This window comes from Canis lupus, chromosome 3 (genome assembly GCF_011100685.1).
Source record: "Canis lupus familiaris isolate Mischka breed German Shepherd chromosome 3, alternate assembly UU_Cfam_GSD_1.0, whole genome shotgun sequence".
Taxonomy (NCBI): domain Eukaryota; kingdom Metazoa; phylum Chordata; class Mammalia; order Carnivora; family Canidae; genus Canis; species Canis lupus.
Genome location: NC_049224.1, coordinates 30,954,185 through 30,972,122, shown reverse-complemented (window position 1 = coordinate 30,972,122; position 17,938 = coordinate 30,954,185). Strand labels below are relative to the sequence as shown.

General features: G+C 50.8%; 1 long non-coding RNA gene across 1 annotated transcript; it reads right to left on the bottom strand.

The window, feature by feature from the left end:
- Positions 1–222: 222 nt before the first annotated feature.
- On the bottom strand, positions 223–6,283 carry LOC119871178. Its single transcript, XR_005356879.1, has 3 exons — positions 5,949–6,283; positions 4,286–4,467; positions 223–1,018 (listed from the first exon to the last, which is right to left on the bottom strand). It is a non-coding gene; the product is annotated as an uncharacterized LOC119871178 (long non-coding RNA).
- Between the last annotated feature and the right edge of the window lie 11,655 nt (positions 6,284–17,938).

Here is a 17,938-nt window from a genome sequence, read left to right as displayed (position 1 = left end):
ATATCTTAGAGCTTTCTCCGTATCAGCACCATGTACAGGCAAACCTTAAAGATATTGTGGGTTTGGTTCCAGACCATTGTAAAGAGTATTGAAATAAAGTAAAATTAATTTTTTGGTTTCCCAGGGCATATAAAAGTTATGTTTACACCATATTGTGGTCTGTTAAGTATGCAATAGCATTATGCTCCCTCCCCCCCAAAAAAATAAAACAATGTACATACCTTAATTAAGAAAAACTTTATTGCTGAAAAAGGCTAAGCATCCTCTGAGCTTTCAGAAAGTCATAATCTTTTCACTGGCAGAGGGTCAGGCCTTGATGGTGGCTGCCAACTGGTCAGGATGATGGTTGCTGAAGGTTGAGGTGGTTGTCACAGTTTCTTAAAACGAGGCAGCAGTGAAGTTTGTTGCCTTGATTGACTCTTCCTTTTGTGAACCATTTCTCTGTAGTATGGATGCTGGTTGGCATTTTAACTCACAGTAGAACTTAATTAAAAATTGGAATCAGGGACGCCTGGGTGGCTCAGTGGTTGAGCGTCTGCCTTAGGCCCAGGGTGTGATCCTGGAGACCGGAGATCGAGTCCCACGTCGGGCTCCCTGCATGGAGCCTGCTTCTCCCTCTGCCTGTGTCTCTGCCTCTCGCTCTCTCTCTCTCTCATGAATAAATAAATAAAATATGTAAAAAAAAAAAATTGGAATCAGTCTTCTCAAACCCTGCCCCTACTTTATCAACTAAATTTATTCAGTATTCGAAGTCCTTTGTTGTTGTTTCAGTAATCTTTTGTTTTTTGTTTTGTTTTGTTTTGTTTCAGTAATCTTTATAGCAGCTTCACCAGGAGTAGTTTCCATCTCAAGAAGCCACTTTCTTTGCTCATCTGTAAGAAGCAACTCCCCATCTCTTAGTTTTATCACAATATGGCAACTATTAGGTCCATTGTCAGGCTCCACTTCTCATTCTATTTCTCTTACTATTTCCACCACATCTGCAGTTACTTCCTCCACTGAAGTCTTGTGCCTTCACCTTGTTAAAAAAAAAAAAAAAAAAAAAAAAATATATATATATATATATATATATATATATATATATGTAAGATCTGTGCAGTGCAATAAAGCAAATCAATAAAACAAGGTATGTCTGTAGAAACAATCCATTTTCAAAAGGTACAAAGGTAAACACTAGGATTGGTAATAAAGTCCCAAACTGGTAATGTTTTATACTCTTATATTCTGCTGATGGAAGTGTACATTTGTACAATGCTTTTGAAAAGCAATTTGTCTCTTTCCTTTCACCCAGGCTTGAAAAAATTCTGTTAAGGGAATACTCTTAAAAAGGGAAAAATCTACATGGATTAGGATAGATGATCAAGTTACTTCCAATAGCAAATACAACCTATCCGTGCCATGAATTCTAGGAGAAAGCCAAATAAAAGTTTGGTGTACCTTTTTCTTAAAAAAATTATATAGCCATTAAAAATATTACTGATAAATACTAAATATACTGCAATATAAACATGTTCATGATGGAATAGTAACAGAAAAAAACTATTTGTATGCACATCTTCACTGTCTAAAACTTATATACGCATGGACAAGATTGTGAGAGAGAGTAGAAAATAAAGATACTGGTGAGTTGATTCCCGCTGGAGTTGCAGCTTATTTATGCAGTAAATGAACACCACGTTAAGAATTCATGGGGCCCACGAAATACTCCGGTATAGAGAGCTGTGCTGGTTTTCAAGTGTTCACAGGTGCCTCCCTGCCCCCAGTCTACAGCCAGCCTGGAGTTCCTGCAAAGCCTCCCTCATTTTCAGGGTCCTGCTGGCCTCACTCCTTCGGCTAACTCCGTTGTTCTATACACACTCCCCCCTTCTGTACCATTCTCTTTAGCCTCCAGAGAGGTTTTGGTTCGTGATGGCTTTCACATGCTCATAATCTCCCCACCCAACTAGGACTGCAGACACTGCGTTGTCCTTATCCTTACAGCCTCGGCCTCATCTAGGCAGCCTGGAAATTGTCCTGAGTCCATTTTCCAGCTTTTACATTTTCTTGAGTTTTCCCCTGCATTCATCAGCACACTTCCTGGATCAATAGCCTCAGCTCCCACTGATTGTTCATACCTGTCTCCGCCTAACCCGGTGAAGACCTGGGGGGAACAGGGAGTGTGCAACAAGAAGCCAGCAGTATGGACATGTTACTGTGGGGAAGTGTTAGGCTTATTGTGCTCTTCCATCTGTAGGTGACTGCTGTATTTGATCTCAGAAATGCTTCACCTCTTGACAGTGATTAGTCTTTCTGCCTAGGAGATTGGTTTTGTGCCCCAATGCACACAAAGGGAAGGGGTAAAGGACTGGGCCATTTCTGGGAAGGTAATTGGAGATTATGGATTTAGCTGACAGCAGAGGCTTCCACCATTTGTGTTGGATGTTATGCTGCCTGGAGTTTGGGCAGTAGGTTTCCTTCAGGGTCATACTAAATGCTCCTGCTCCAGTGAAGACTTTTGTATGCCCAACAACTTATTTTTGGAGGCCCTGCCCTTACATCTTATCAAACATATTTAAATGCCCCAATATTAAAAAAATTTTTTTTTGCTGTAAATTATTTTTAAAGGTTTTTTATTAGTGCTTTGATAATCATTTGGCCATGATAAAGTCTCCTAATATATGATGAACTCTGGTTTCTTAGAACTCTGCGTATACTTGAGAATTTGAAAAGGCGAAAAAATTTAACCTACAAATTGTTTACAAATGTAATGAATATTTTATGACTATTACATTTAACAACCAATGAGATATGAATATGTCAATTAAACATTCACTTAAATTTCACTGTTTTCTTTTGGTATCTTGGAATCAATAATTTTTTTGGTAAAGGTTTTTTTTTTTTTAAGATTTTATTTATTTATTCATGAGCGACACAGAGAGAGAGAGAGAGAGAGAGAGAGAGAAGCAGAGACACAGGCAGAGGGAGAAGCAGGCTCCATGCAGGGAGCCCGACGTGGGACTCGATCCCTGGTCTCTAGGATCACACCCTGGGCCTAAGGCTGACGCTCAACCGCTGAGCCACCGGGAGGGAACTGCCCTGGTAAAGGTTTTAAACATTTCTTGGCTCTTAACCAAGAGCCAAGGTTTAAAGGTTTAAAACATTAAAAAAAAAAATGTTTAAAGGTTTTAAACATTTCTTTGGCTCTTAAAAAATTCTGTAGCCCTACACATAATGCCTATAATGCCTCTGGGTAAAATGCCAGAGTCCCACAGCTCTTCGTACTACTTCTTGGCTTTGGATTCTACACAAGCTTGTTTCTGATTCAGATTTTTCTCACTGGGGGCACTTGTTACCATTCTGATCTCAGTCCCAATGTCACCCTATCCCAGAGGATTTTCTTGATCACTCATCAGAAAGTAGCCATCCAGTTCTCCTGATTTACTTTGTGTTGTTGCACTTGGTACTAGCTATTCCTCTACTAACATCTAGTTCTAGTAAATGGATTTATTCTCAGTCTACAGATTTACTCATCTGTCTGCCAAGCTATAGGTCAACCGATGGTCACGTCTACTGCAGTGTAATATGGGAGATCTTGTTTACCATCATAGCTACCCGCTATCTAAAATAGTGCCTGGCACATAATAAGTGCTCAATTTTTGTGTGTGTGTGAAGTGAGTAACATGATAATTGATTACTGTATTTACTAGCTCATTTACTAGCTCATTTATCCTCTCAATATTACAATGGCTTGAGGAAAAGAGGTAGGAGGGTACAGTCAACAGAATAAAGCCCCCTCACTCCAAGGATGTCCACATCCTAATCCTTGGAACCTGTGGGTAAGTGATGTTACAGGGCAGACCAGGATTTAGCTTGCACACAGTATTCAGGTTGCTAATCATCTGACCTTAAGATGAGATTGTCCTCAATTATCCAGTTGGACCCAATGTCATTACAAGGGTGTTTCAAAGTGGAAGAGGAAGGCAGGTGAGGAGGTCAGAGTGATGCAAGGTGAGAAGGCCTTAGCGCACCCTTACTGGCCATGAGCCACAGGGTGTGAGCAGCTTCCACAACCCGGAAAGGTCAAAGAAGTGGATTTTCCCAAGAGCCTCCAGAAAGGCCTTTATTTTAGACGGGTGAGATGCAGTTCAGACTTCAGACTTCTAGAATTGTAACATAATTCATGCGTATCATTTAAGCCTCTGAGCTTGTAGCAATTTGTTATCAGCAGCAATAAAGACTAATACAGGGAGTTACATCCTTTTGTACCGATGAAGACCAAGAAGCCCGTACTTGAGAGGCCACTTACCCAGGGTCGTAGACATTTGGTAGCAGCTCAAGCTGGCGTCCGGGTGGTCGCGTGTACGGGTCCTGTCGGCCTCTTAGCGTTGCTCCCGGGCCTGCCCACTCCGTGCGTGGCTGGGACCGCGGCGGGCTGCTGTCGTTCGTGGCTCTGGGGCTTGGGCTCGGCTACGAGGGTCCCCTCCGGGTCTGTTAGGGGTCGCAGTCGGACGTCAGCCGGGACTTCGGTCATTTGAAAGCTCCAACGCGCTGGGTGTGCCTCAGGCCCGCCCGCCCGGGTTCACGGGCCGCGCAGAGGCGGCCTGGCCGGGGCGCTCTCCTCCAGACCCCGCCGGCGCCCCGGAGCGGGCCGGAGAGGCGGGGTCCTGCGGCGGGGATGGGGACGCGGCCCGCGGGGGGACTTGCGGGGTGCGGGGGGAGCCTCGGCCGGGCGGGGGCGCGGGGTGCGGGGGGAGCCTCGGCCGGGCGGGGGCGCGGGGTGCGGGGGGAGCCTCGGCCGGTCCGCCTCGTGCTTCTTAGAAACAGGAAACAGGGAGGTGCCTCGGGTTTGCCTGAGGCGTGTGTTACCCACGACTCTACTCTTATGGGAAGTAACCAGGAGGCTCTCAAAATAACCCAAAACGTGTTGGATTTTCTTTTCTTTTTTTTTAATTATTTATGATAGTCACACACACACACAGAGAGAGAGAGAGAGAGAGAGAGAGAGAGAGAGAGAGGGCAGAGGGAGAAGCAGGCTCCATGCACCGGGAGCCCGACGTGGGACTCGATCCCGGGTCTCCAGGATCGCGCCCTGGGCCAAAGGCAGGCGCCAAACCGCTGCGCCCCCCAGGAATCCCTGGGTTTTCCTTTCTAAATAGTTCTCCTCCGTCACCGCATTCGCTGCCGGGTGATGGGGCCCCCGCCCGCCTCCCGCGGCTCCGCGCAGCTTCTGGCGCGCGGCCCCCAGGGTGGCCGCACGGACCCCGCCCCCGGGGCCGTGGCTCCACCCGTCCGTCCGTCCGTCCGCCGCCCCCGGGGCCATGGCTCGGTCCGCCCGTCCGTCCGTCCGTCCGCCCCCGGGGCCGTGGCTCCGCCGGTCCGTCCGTCCGCCACCCCCGGGGCCGTGGCTCCGCCCGTCCGCCCGTCTGTCCGTCCGCCGCCCCCGGGGCCGTGGCTCCGCCCGTCCGCCCGTCTGTCCGTCCGCCGCCCCCGGAGCCGTGGACTCCTCCCGGAAAGCCGAGCGCCGGGGGCTTCGACCCTGGTGCCGTGGGGCTGGCCACGGGGGGGCGGGGTCCCCATGGGCCCTGCGCGCGGAGTTCACGCGGGAGGAGCCCTTTCTGCTTTTGGAGACTGAGTCTAATTTTGAGAAATAAAACCTAAGGGATGAGTTTTAGAAAGTCATTAAAGTCCCTGAACTAAATGACTTCTTTGTGTTTAAATGCCGAGGCCTGCCGCGGCGGGCCCGCTGGGGTGCGCGGGTGCCCCGCCGCGCACGAGGGTCCGGGGAGGGCCCACGCGGCTCCGCAGGCGGAGCGCTCGCTGCCCCTCCGCCGAGTCCTCTGCTTTCCTCGGGAAGCGCCGCCCTCTCCACATCCCGCATGTGCTTTGAACCACTTTTTCCTCCAGAGCTCTCCTCACAATTTGTATATTTATATTGTGATTTAAAAAAAAAAAAATCAGTATCTCCTTACCCCACTCGTTTTGAAGATTCCTGAGAATGGGCCGTGTTTGCCACCGAATCCCCACCTCCTGAAAAGGGCCCGCCCCCAGCAGGTGTTCGGCGTGTAGTTCAGGAACACGTGAGGGGGACGGGTGGGACCCGACTGCTGGAGAGCAGGTTTGCTGCACGACCTTGGGGTGGAGACAACGGGAACACCTGCGATGGGCCCCGTAGGAGCAGCTCAGCAGGGCACGTCTGCCGAAGGAGCCGCCCTTGCTGTGAATGATGAAGTCAGAATCTTTTGGATTTGAAAACTGTTTCTTGGGATCCCTGGGTGGCTCAGTGGGTTTAGTGCCTGCCTTCAGCCCGGGGCATGATCCTGGAGTCCCAGGATCGAGTCACACGTCGGGCTCCCTGCATGGAGCCTGCTTCTCCCTCTGCCTCTCTCTCTCTCTGTGTGTGTGTTTCTCATGAATAAATAAAATCTTTTTTAAAAAGAAAAGAAAATGTTTTTCTGCAGCAGAGGAGGCCCTTGTCGCCTTCGCCATTGGCAGCGACCGCATCTCGGTGGGAAGCCCCTTGGGTGCCCAGCATCAGCTGAGCCGGGTACCTGGGAACTGGATGTACTTCCTTACAGTTCAGCGCACGATGGGATTAGGGGTGGTTCTGAACAAGTTCAAGTTGCCCTAAAAATTTCCAGGCGGAACGCACGTATTTTCCTTACTCTTTTTCTTCTGGGACCCCCACTCCCACTCGTACACACTGTTGTGCCCAAGATTGTGAATCCCAGAAACCACCGAGGAGCCGACACCTATGCAAACACAAGGGGGTTTATTTACAAGCTTGAGCTTGGGTCCAAGTATACCCCGACCCAGCAGAGCAGGGACTTGGACCCCGAGACTAAGAGGTGTAGCAGCTTTATAGGGGCCAGTGGCCCATGGGATACACAGAAAGTTGCACAGTCATGTCGGTCCACACGCAGGTGGCCAATTGAATTACATCTTACCCTATAGTATCCATTTGAGCTGGCCTATTACTTTGGTCAGAATTGGCACGCAGTTTGGCGCCAAAACTGTGGGCACAAAGCAGGGTTACATTGTTATGAGCCAATTTCCGATTAGGGAGTGCCCAGCGGCTTGACTGTGGGGGGGGGGCAGCGCCTTAAGCAATAAGCAGGTCATGTGGGGGTCATACGGGAGGTGGCAGGTGTAGCACAAAATGGAATCAGTCCTGCTCTGCTTGTCCAGGGGTAGGGGATTTTTGTTAAATTTCCTGGGTCCCACACACGCATGCGGTTCAGACACACACCTGGGGCTCCGCTAGCGCATTGTTGACCCGCTCGCCTTGAGCAGGCCCAGCAGCTCCCATAGAGGAGCAGCGCTCCAGGGCCTGCAGGGCCCTGCGCCCGGGGCCATGCCCTCAGCGTGCCATGCAGTGGCTGGTGGCCCCTTTGCTGCAGCAGGAAGCTCGGTTTCTCCACTGGAGACTGCACATGTGTCTTCCCTTTACCCAAAGGCAAGAGACCTCTTGGATCAAAAAAAAAAAAAAAAAAAAAAAGAATCGCCCACGAATCCAATCCCTGAGCGGAGTGAGGGCCCCGTGAAGGCAAACCGCGGGCGCGCTGGGGCGGGGGCGCGGGGATCACAGCCCGCTCTGGGCCGGGCGAGGGACAAGGGGGACACGCTGCTGCGGGAGCCCCCCCGGAGCCTCTGCCGGACGGGCCCTGCGGCGCCCCGGGCCCCAGTTTCCATCCCTGGGGAGCCGGGCGCGCCTGGGACCCCCGCAGCCCCTCGGTGCCGGCAGATCGGAGACTCCTGCAGCCTCCCGGCCTCCCAGCCTCCACACTCAGGGCACGGGGACACCCTGCGCTGGCGGACACGTGTGTGTCCGAGTGTTTTAACACCCCAGGTATTTCCTCATGGGCACAACCTTTGCTTCACGCCCAGAACTCACGGATGATTTCATCACCAGAAGGGGCTGGATCCCCCGGGGAGATTGTTAGACCGCCCCCTGCTCACAGGGGCTCACAGGTGCCCACAGGGGCCCACAGGTGCCCACAGGGGCTCACAGGTGCCCGCAGGTGCCCACAGGTGCCCACAGGGGCTCACAGGTGCCCGCAGGTGCCCACAGGGGCTCACAGGTGCCCGCAGGTGCCCACAGGGGCTCACAGGTGCCCGCAGGTGCTCACAGGGGCCCACAGGTGCCCACAGGGGCTCACAGGGGCTCACAGGTGCCCACAGGTGCCCACAGGGGCTCACAGGGGCTCACAGGTGCCCACAGGGGCCCACAGGTGCTCACAGGGGCCCACAGGTGCTGTCAGGTGCCCACAGGTGCCCACAGGGGCTCACAGGGGCTCACAGGTGCCCACAGGGGCCCACAGGTGCTCACAGGGGCCCACAGGTGCTGTCAGGTGCCCACAGGTGCCCACAGGGGCTCACAGGTGCTCACAGGTGCCCACAGGTGCTCACAGGGCCCACAGGGGCCCACAGGTGCTCACAGGGCCCACAGGGGCTCACAGGTGCCCACAGGTGCCCACAGGGGCTCACAGGTGCTCACAGGTGCCCACAGGTGCTCACAGGGCCCACAGGGGCCCACAGGGGCTCATAGGGGCTCACAGGTGCGCACAGGTGCAGGCTCGCTCACCTCAGCTTCCTGGCGTCTTGCCGGCGCCCAGCGTGTAACCGAAGGAAAACATCAATAAGCTAAAAACGTACCTTTGTTTGTGATGGCCCCTGAGAAAGACACTCTTGTTGACATTTTTGTTCGTTCCCGGCCCTCGAGGCTCCCAACGCCCGGGTCGGTGGAATCTTAGGGCGGCGTGAGGTTTCGCAGGAGGCGGCGGCGGCTCCCGAGTCCTTGGGCCCGCCCGCGCAGGCCTGTCCCTGCTCCGCGGGGACAGCGCCGGGCTCCTCGCGGCCGCTCCTGTGACCCTGGGCAAGTCGCCTCCTGTGTCTGGTTCAAGACTTGGTGGCTTGGGTCAGACCATAAACGACATATTTCTTTGAAACACTGTGGCCCTCTTGATAAGAAATTCTTACCCCGGAAAGGAATTTAACCATTTTCAATGTACAGTTCAGCGGCATTAAGTCCATCCCCATCGCCCTGCAACCGTGGTCACCATTCATCTCCAGAACTTGTCCATCTTTCTAAACTCCAAGTGTGTACTCACCAGACACCAACTCCTCATTCTCCCCTCCCCGCAGCTCCTGGGAACCACCACTCTACTTCCTGTGTCTGTGGACCTGAGTACTCTGCTACCTCTATTAAAAATCATTTTTACCTGAAAAAGAAAAAATAAATCATTTTTAATGGTTGCCGACTAAGCCAACATATGAATATATCATGATTTTTAAAAATTTTCATTTATTTATGATCGTCACACACACAGAGGCAGAGGGAGAAGCAGGCTCCATGCACCGGGAGCCCGACGTGGGATTCGATCCCGGGTCTCCAGGATTCGCGCCCTGGGCCAACGGCAGGCGCCAAACCGCTGCGCCACCCAGGGATCCCTATCATGATTTATCAAATGAGTCTCTTTGTGAAGCATGTAACCTCCTTTCAGCTTTTCACTGTTAAAAATACCATTGCGGTGCATGTCCCCTGTACCTATTCAAAAATGTGATCTTGGGGCACTGGGTGGTTTAGTCAGTTAAGCACTCTGCCTGTGGCTGAGGCCATGATCCCAGGGGTGTGGATCGAGCCCCTTATCAAGCTCCCTACCCAGCGGAGGGAGCCTGTTTCTCCCTCTCCCTCTGCCCCTCTCCCCACCCATATGCTCTCTCTTTTTCTCTCTCTCAAATGAATAAACAAAATATTTTTAAAAAACAAAATGAATTTTTAAAAAAGTGATCTTAGTCTATTTTCCCTTATGCCCATATGGGACACCTTAACTTTCCCTGTGTCTTTTCATTATGCAAGTGTTGTCCCCTCCTTAATGTGCTTAGATTACATTTTTAAAAAGGATTTTATTTATTTATTCATGAGAGACACACAGAGAGACAGGGACCCAGGCAGAGGGAGAAGCAGGCGCCCTGCGGGGAGCCCGAGGCAGGACTGGATCCCGGGGCTCGGGGGTCACCCCCTAGGCCGAAGGCAGACGCTCAACTGCTGAGCCGCCCAGGCGGCCCTAGATTAAATTTTTGAAATTTTTCATGGCAGAGGCAGCAGACTCCTTTGCATGTTGCTGCTGGTCTTGGCAACGTGGAACTGGTGGAAATCTTGTGAAGACAGGCTGTGACCTGAAGGTCGTTGATAAGGTCAGTTCGTGGGCTTCACTGTGTTCGGCTGAGCGGCTGTGAGGCACTCCCCGTGGGCTGTGAGCCTGGAGCAGGAGCCCTCGCGGGCCCCTTGGGAGATGGACACACGCTAGAGAAACCTCGGGTCCTGGCAGTCAGTAAAACATCCTGATTTTGGCCGAGGTATGTAGGTATTTTACTCTAAATGATCAAATATGTATGTTTTTAAAGATTTTATTTATTCATGAGAGACACAGAAAGAGAGAGAGAGAGAGAGGCAGAGACACAGGCAGAGGGAGAAGCAGGCTCCATGCAGGGAGCCTGACGTGGGACCGATCCCAGGTCTCCAGGATCAGGCCCTGGGCCGAAGGCGGCGCTAAACCACTGAGCCACCCGGGCTGCCCCTCAAATATGTATTTTTAAAATTAGAATTACTTCTTAATCTTTGGGAAAGATTATAAATTCACTTGATCCCAAAACTAAAAAACATAATCAGTAAAAGTTCTACAGTAAAAATGTCCCACCCACCTCTGACCCTATTTGTCTGGTTCCTACACTACTCTTGCCATGTGGATCTATTGTCATAAATTTCTCTGTTCTTTCCAGTTTCTTTACGCATAAACAAGCGAACATAAATATATTCTTATTACATTCCTTATAATTACTGCCCTGCATTTTGCTTTTTTTCCTTTAAGTATATAGAGTGGAAATTGTTCCATATTAGTTCAAGGAGTTTCCTCATTCCTTTTTATATGGTTGCACGTGGGCTGTGGTATGGACCTATCCTCATTTGTTTAGTTCTCAGCCAGTAGGCGCTGAAATTGTTCCAAGGTTTTGCTATTATGAACAGAGCTGCAGTGAACAAACATAAATGTGTCTGAGCTTGTTCTGACTTAAAAATTCTTCAATTGAAAAAAAAAAATTCTTCAATTGTAAAATAAACACAAAATTTATCATCTTAACCATTTTTAAGTGTACAGCCCGGTGGTGTTAAGTCCCTTCACACTGTTCTGCAACCAGTTTCCAGGACTTTTCCCGGCTTGCAAAACCGAGGCTCCGAAGGCCCCGGCTTCCCCCTCGGTGCGCAGCCCCTCGCGCCGTCCTGCAGGTCGGGCCTTGGTGCCTGGCTGCTCTCACCGCCGCTTACCCGCGGGCAGCCGCATGGGGCCCACGGGGTCGCCCTGGCATCTGGGGGCGGGCCCTGGGTGCCTTGCACCCCTGCTCATTGCAGGCACCTGCTGCGGCGGGCCCGCCTGGGTGCCTTCCCGGGGGCGGGGGGCCCCGCCCGGGTGGCGGGCTCCGGGGCTGCAGCACAGCCCGGTTCTCGGCGACCCCCTGGTGCCCCCGCGGCCCGCGCCCCGCGCCTGGTCCTGGGTCGGGCTCGTGGGCCTCACGTCGTGGGCTGGAGGCAGAGGAGGCTTTGCCGTCCTCCACGTGCGGGCCTTAACCGCACCACAGGCAGGGACGCCCGCCCACCGCGGGCAGCCTGGGGCACCGGGATGCTAAGGCGGCGATGCCACCCATGGTGTCCCCGCGGGGACCACCCCTGCACCCCGGTCCTTGACCTCTGGCCCCGGGTGACGTCACCCACGGTCTCCCCCGCGGGGACCACCCCTGCACCCCGGTCCTTGACCTCTGGCCCCGGGTGACGTCACCCACGATCTTCCCGCGGGGACTCCCCCCCCGAGCCCCCCCTCCCAGGCCCCGTAGTGCCCTCTCGCGTCCCAGTTCCCCCACGTGCTCTCCGACCTGCGTTGGCCCCCACGCGGGTACGGAGCCCCCCGGGCCGGTGCGAGCCGGGATCCGCGGGACCCCAGCCCCTCGCCGTCCGGGCCCAGGGCCTGGCACAGGCTCGCCCCGCCGTGTCGTCAAGAGGAGGCACCGTTTCTGCTCCCACGACCCCGATGCCAAGGGCGCGCGGCTGCGACGGTGGATCCACGTGCGGGTGGGACAAAGGGGCCCGGGCCTGGGGTCCGTGGGACGTTCCCCGAGGCCCGTCCTCTTGGCGCGAGGCCCGAGGCCGCCTCCTCCCCTCGGGCGGGACCTGCGTCCCCGGCGGCCCCTCAGCTTCCACTCGGCGTCCTTGCATCCTGGCTGGGGGGCCAGTAGGCTGGCGCCAGGATTCAGGTCCTGCATCCACTCGAGAAGCCCCGGTGCGTATTTGGTGGAATTTATAATCGGGTTGGCGTGACGACAGCAACACTCACAATCCAAACACAATCCAGGGTACCGGTGCTGGCACTAAGGAACCAAGCCCCGTGGGCTTTTTAAGCGAGGAGTGACACGTGGATGGTGATGGTGAAGAATCAGCTTGGCAAGGGCAAGATCAGGAAAGGCCAGGATTCACCTACAGGTACATTCTTCATGGGGACGGTTTGCGCTCCCTGAAACACCTGCTTCTCTAACAGTCTGTCCACCAGGCTCCGTCCCCAGAGCTGGGGCCCTCCTTTTGTGGCACCCCCCTGCTCCCACACACCTTGGCTGAAAGTAGGAGCCTGGGGGTCCCTGGGTGGCGCAGCAGTTTGGTGCCTGCCTTTGGCCCAGGGCACGATCCTGGAGACCCGGGATCGAATCCCACGTCGGGCTCCCGGTGCATGGAGCCTGCTTCTCCCTCTGCCTGTGTCTCTGCCTCTCTCTCTCTGTGTGTGACTATCATAAATAAATAAAAATTAAAAAAAAAATGAAAGTAGGAGACTGTTCTGTTTGTAAATGTGAACTCCTGTTGCCAGAGACCCATCTCAGCACTTCCGCCCGACATCTCTCAGGGGTTAGGGATCCAGCGAGTATTTGCCCAGAGAAGAATCCTGGCCCTGGGATGCGAACTTCCAACAGAAACTGGAGGGGCGAGATGGCACACGTTCGCTGCTCGTAGTGTGGTTGACAGACAGCAGCAGCAGCAGCTGGGTGTGTATGAGAAGCGCAGATCCCAATCCCAGACTGAGTGGGACTCGCACTGGAACAGGATCCCCAGTTGAAACACGCATCTGCCGTGCGGGACACGGCACAGCGGGGCCGCTTGAGCCGTGGAGGAGAGTTGCACACCTCAGCGGTTGTTCCCTACTGTTGGGCAGGGACCCCTTGCTTGATGCCTTATCTGAGCCTCTGGTCTGTGTGAAGCACAGAAGGTGCACGGCACGTGCTGGAGGGAATCCAAACTCTGGTCACCCTAGAGAACTTCCAGGGAGGGGAACTGGAAGGGCTTTCATTCGCTGGGCTTCCTGTCCAACGGCCCTCAGAAGAAGAATGAATCGCAACCACAGTCATACAGAAAATTCAGTTAGAATTAAGATCACAATAAAAGAGACCTCAGCACGTGGTGTCTCACCTCTGACTGTATGTACTTGGCACAGGAAAGTGAAGTTTCTGTGAACACGGCCCAGGGCTCTGCTCATCTGGCTGCACGGGACCCTGATGACACCGGCCGCTCCAGCCAAGCTTCTGTATGAAGAGCTGGTCCACGCACATTTCCCAGAACTACCCGGTGAGTTAGTTTCAAAATAGAAGCTCCTTCTCCCTCAAAATGGTGGGAAGACAGTGAGCAGAACAATATTGTCCATTAACAGCAACAGCCCAGTTTGGGGAGACCTACTGCTCCTGAAGAATATGCAGCTCCTGGGGAGGGATTATCAGTGGATGCTCCTCCAGGGAGGATTATCAGTAGATGCTCCTCTGGGCAGGGATTACCAGTAGATGCTCCTCTGGGCAGGGATTATCAGTAGATGCTCCTCTGGGATTATCAGTAGATGCTCCTCTGGGGAGGATTATCAGTAGATGCTCCTCTGGGATTATCAGTAGATGCTCCTCTGGGGAGGGATTATCAGTAGATGCTCCTCTGGGATTATCAGTAGATGCTCCTCTGGGGAGGATTATCAGTAGATGCTCCTCTGGGATTATCAGTAGATGCTCCTCTGGGGAGGGATTATCAGTAGATGCTCCTCTGGGATTATCAGTAGATGCTCCTGGGGGAGGGATTATCAGTAGATGCTCCTCTGGGGAGGATTATCAGTAGATGCTCCTCTGGGATTATCAGTAGACGCTCCTCTGGGGAGGGATTATCAGTAGATGCTCCTCTGGGGAGGGATTATCAGTAGATGGTGATCCTGGGTGAGCCTCCGTGTTCTCGGCGTCACTCTCCTATTGGGCGTTTGACAAAGTGGAGGAGCATTTCTGTTGCTGTGTATTCGAGGCAGGGGGTGGAAGGGTTGTGTGGGGCGTGGGGAAGCAGAGAGCGCAGGAATCTCAAGGTTCTAGGAGAGTTTCCACAACTAAGCGCGGTCCTGCAGGTCCTGCTCACAATGCCGTTTCCCCTGCTGGGGAAACCTGCCAGTCAGGGTATTCAAAAGCAGGATCTCTAGGTGAAGAGAAAAGAGCAGACAGGCTTTTACTCCGGCAGCTTGGGTTTCTGCTAAGAACTGCTTGCCAAGGACTGCATCGCCAGGGAAGGTGCTTTCAAGACCTATCGATAGATTAGGGCTGGGGAACGCTCCTGTAAGGATGGCCATTCAAGCAGAGTGTAGGCACATCTGCTGTTGCCTGAATTACACTCCGCAAGACTGTCAGGCGTGGTAGGTACAGGGATGACATCTCCTCCCACGACCTTGTCCTCGAGCACCGGGATTGTTCCCTCAACTTTAAATTTCCTGGTTTCTAGAAAAGAGTAAGAATTCTCAGGGGAGACTAAGTGGCAGCCCCCCGAAGTGGTGCAGGATGTGCTTGGGCGAAGACCGTAGGCCTGGGCCTCAACGCCGGCGCTAGCCTCACTGGGCCGGTGCTCTACTTTACGAACTAGAAAATGGTCTACGTCGAAGAGTTGTTGTAGCATTACGTGAGTCATAGTACCTGGCACATAGCAAGCGCTTAATAAATGTTACCTATTAATAATAAATGTTATCCTATTTTTTCCAGAAAAGATCTGTCAATTCAAAAACGAAACGGACTCGAGGTCCAAGAAATGTGCAGTTTCATAAACGCATAAAGAAATTGTATTTGATTTTCCACTCTGCACTGTCTTTTAAAATTCAGTTCATTAATGCCGTAAAATTCCAGTAGTAGTGTGGACTCCCAACTATGAAGATGATGATGACGGAAGCTCTACCAGATGGAAAGACCGTATTAGTATTTGCCAATTACTGAAATGGAAGGTCAATTTTTTTTTGACTTACAGCCAATGGTATGATTTTTGCATTTCTGCCATTTTTTATAAGGTTTTTAAAATTTTTTTTTAATTTATTTATGATAGTCACAGAGAGAGAGAGAGAGAGAGAGAGAGAGAGAGGCAGAGACATAGGCAGAGGGAGAAGCAGGCTCCATGCACCCGGAGCCCGACGTGGGATTCGATTCCGGGTCTACAGGATCGCGCCCTGGGCCAAAGTCAGGTGCCAAACCGCTGTGCCACCCAGGGATCTCTGCATTTCTGCCATTTGATGCAACATATGTGATAGCATAATCTAGGTTTTATACTGTTTGTTGTTTTTTTTTAATGATGGTAGGAGCAGCATCCTAGGATATGAAAAAACCAAGGGATTTAGAATACATAGACATGGTTTTACTCATGGTTTTGCCACTTATTAACTGTGAGCCTTTGGGCATACTAATATTCAAGCTCTCAGATCTTCAATTTCCTTCCTTACAGAGGAGTGTCTCTCCCACAGGAGCGGAGATGAAGGTTGAGTGCCTGGGAAATGCCTACTCTCATGCCCAGAGCCCAGAGTATTGAAATCATCCACTGTTCATTATTTCCCTCCAGTGAGAGAAGTACCTTTGGAAATGTATAGTTACTCTTGGCTTTAAATAACACCTATAAGTAGTATATTGCTTAGATAAGACCAGAAGTGTATACCAATGTTGTTTCTTTTTAATCTCTTGGTTATGTAATTACAGGTGATTTTTATTTTCTTTGTACTTTTTGGTACTTTCCAGGGTTTTTTTTTGACAATCAGCATGCAGTATGTTTATAATCTGAGAAAGTTGTGAAATAAACATGATATCAAGTATCAATGTATATCAGTTTCTGTACACCTATTCATTATAATTTAAGGCTCTCCATTCTCAAATTCTGACTCTAATTCTATAAGGCCAGAGATAAAAGTCTTGAGCAATAGGAGTCCAGTTATTCTATCATAAATTTAGTTTTACATCTCTGTCTCATGTAAATGGCCCCCTTACATTTATGAATGTTTAAAATAAGTAGTATGTTCACACGAGTCCAAAAAGTTTTTAGAGGGACGCCCGGGTGGCCCAGCGGTTGAGCGCCTGCCCTCAGCCCAGGGTGGGATCCTGGGGTCCCAGGATCGAGTCCCACATCAGGCTCCCTGTGTGGGGCCTGCTTCTCCCTCTGCCTGTGTCTCTGCCTCTCTTTCTGTGTCTCTCGTGAATAAAGAAATAGAATCTTAAAAAAAAAAAAGAAAACGTTTTTAAGAAAAGTATTCAGTGAAAAGTCTAGTCCCCATCTGTTTTTCAATATGAATATGGCTGGTTTCCACTGACCATGCTACTTACTTCCTCTTAACAAATAAAATACATACTCTTCCTGTAGGAGTGTTTTAACTGTGGAGTTTAACTTAGGTTAACACTATTTGGTTCTGCCTTGGACAATATACTTAAAGCTTAAAAAGATGCCTATGATACTCTTAATTACAATATTCATAATATGCCCTTTCATTTGTCCATATAGTTATGGCTTAGATACTGAAAACCACTCTCAGTTGTCATCTAGGTTCCTCAAAAAGCAGAGCCTGAGATTAAAGTCTATGAGTAGCTCTTTTTTTAGGGGTGCAAATCCAAGGAAGCAAGAGTGAGTTGAGGAAACAGGGAGAGCCCAGACTGGGGTAAAATACCAAACTGGCAACCATTTGGTGTTAAGCATAACTGATTATATGACTTTCAGGGTACTCTATTCTGACAGAGGCAATGGACACTTCAGGGCAGTTCATACAGGGAAGAAAGAAAGGACTGATCTGTTACCACAACTGGGTGTTAATTCTGGGCTGCGTAGGAGTAGGTGCCAAGTGGAGCCTACAGTCTCCTGTGCGTCTCACAGAGTGCATGGTGCAGTCATAGAGAAGAGTGTGGCTGTGGATGGGTAGCACAAGAAGTGCTGTTGGTTTGCGTTTGTTGAAACTGATGAGGAGCTGTTTGCCACGGTGGTAGCTGGGCAATTCAGAATAAGGATCTAATACGCTAATTCTCTCATTCTTTACTTCAGAAAAGCCTTAGTGTGCCCTCCAGAAAATGGGATGTCTATCTCACATTTATTCTCTGTTCTATTACAACAGAACGCAGTAAGAAAAACTATTTCCTATAATAAAGTTAGAGCATAGATCACGTTCAAAGTCAAAGAGGCTTCTAATTAAGTCCATCTAGTTCTGCTAAAGATATGAAAATTGAGGCTCCGGATAAATCCTTTAGAATTTGTTTTTATGTAACCCAGAGTACTGGGTGAGATAGGAGGGGAAGGTAGATGTCACTGTTTCACAGATGGGATCCTATTATTCATGAAATTAAATGTTTGGCCCAAGATAACCCAGTCAGCTAGCAATAAAACCATGAGAAGCCTGGTCCTGCTTTCCTCAGTCACTTTTACCCAGCTGGCTTCCTCCTATTGGCCAGCCTCTGAAAAGTCTCTGCCAGGCCCAGAAGGTTTGCTGAGTTGCCCAGTGCTATACCCACCCCCATTTAACATTAACATTATTCATAGGTCTCACCAATTCTCATTTTTAATTTTAACAGTCTTAGGAAAATGAAAACTAATATTAATATATTAATAATAATCACAAAGACTTTGTGA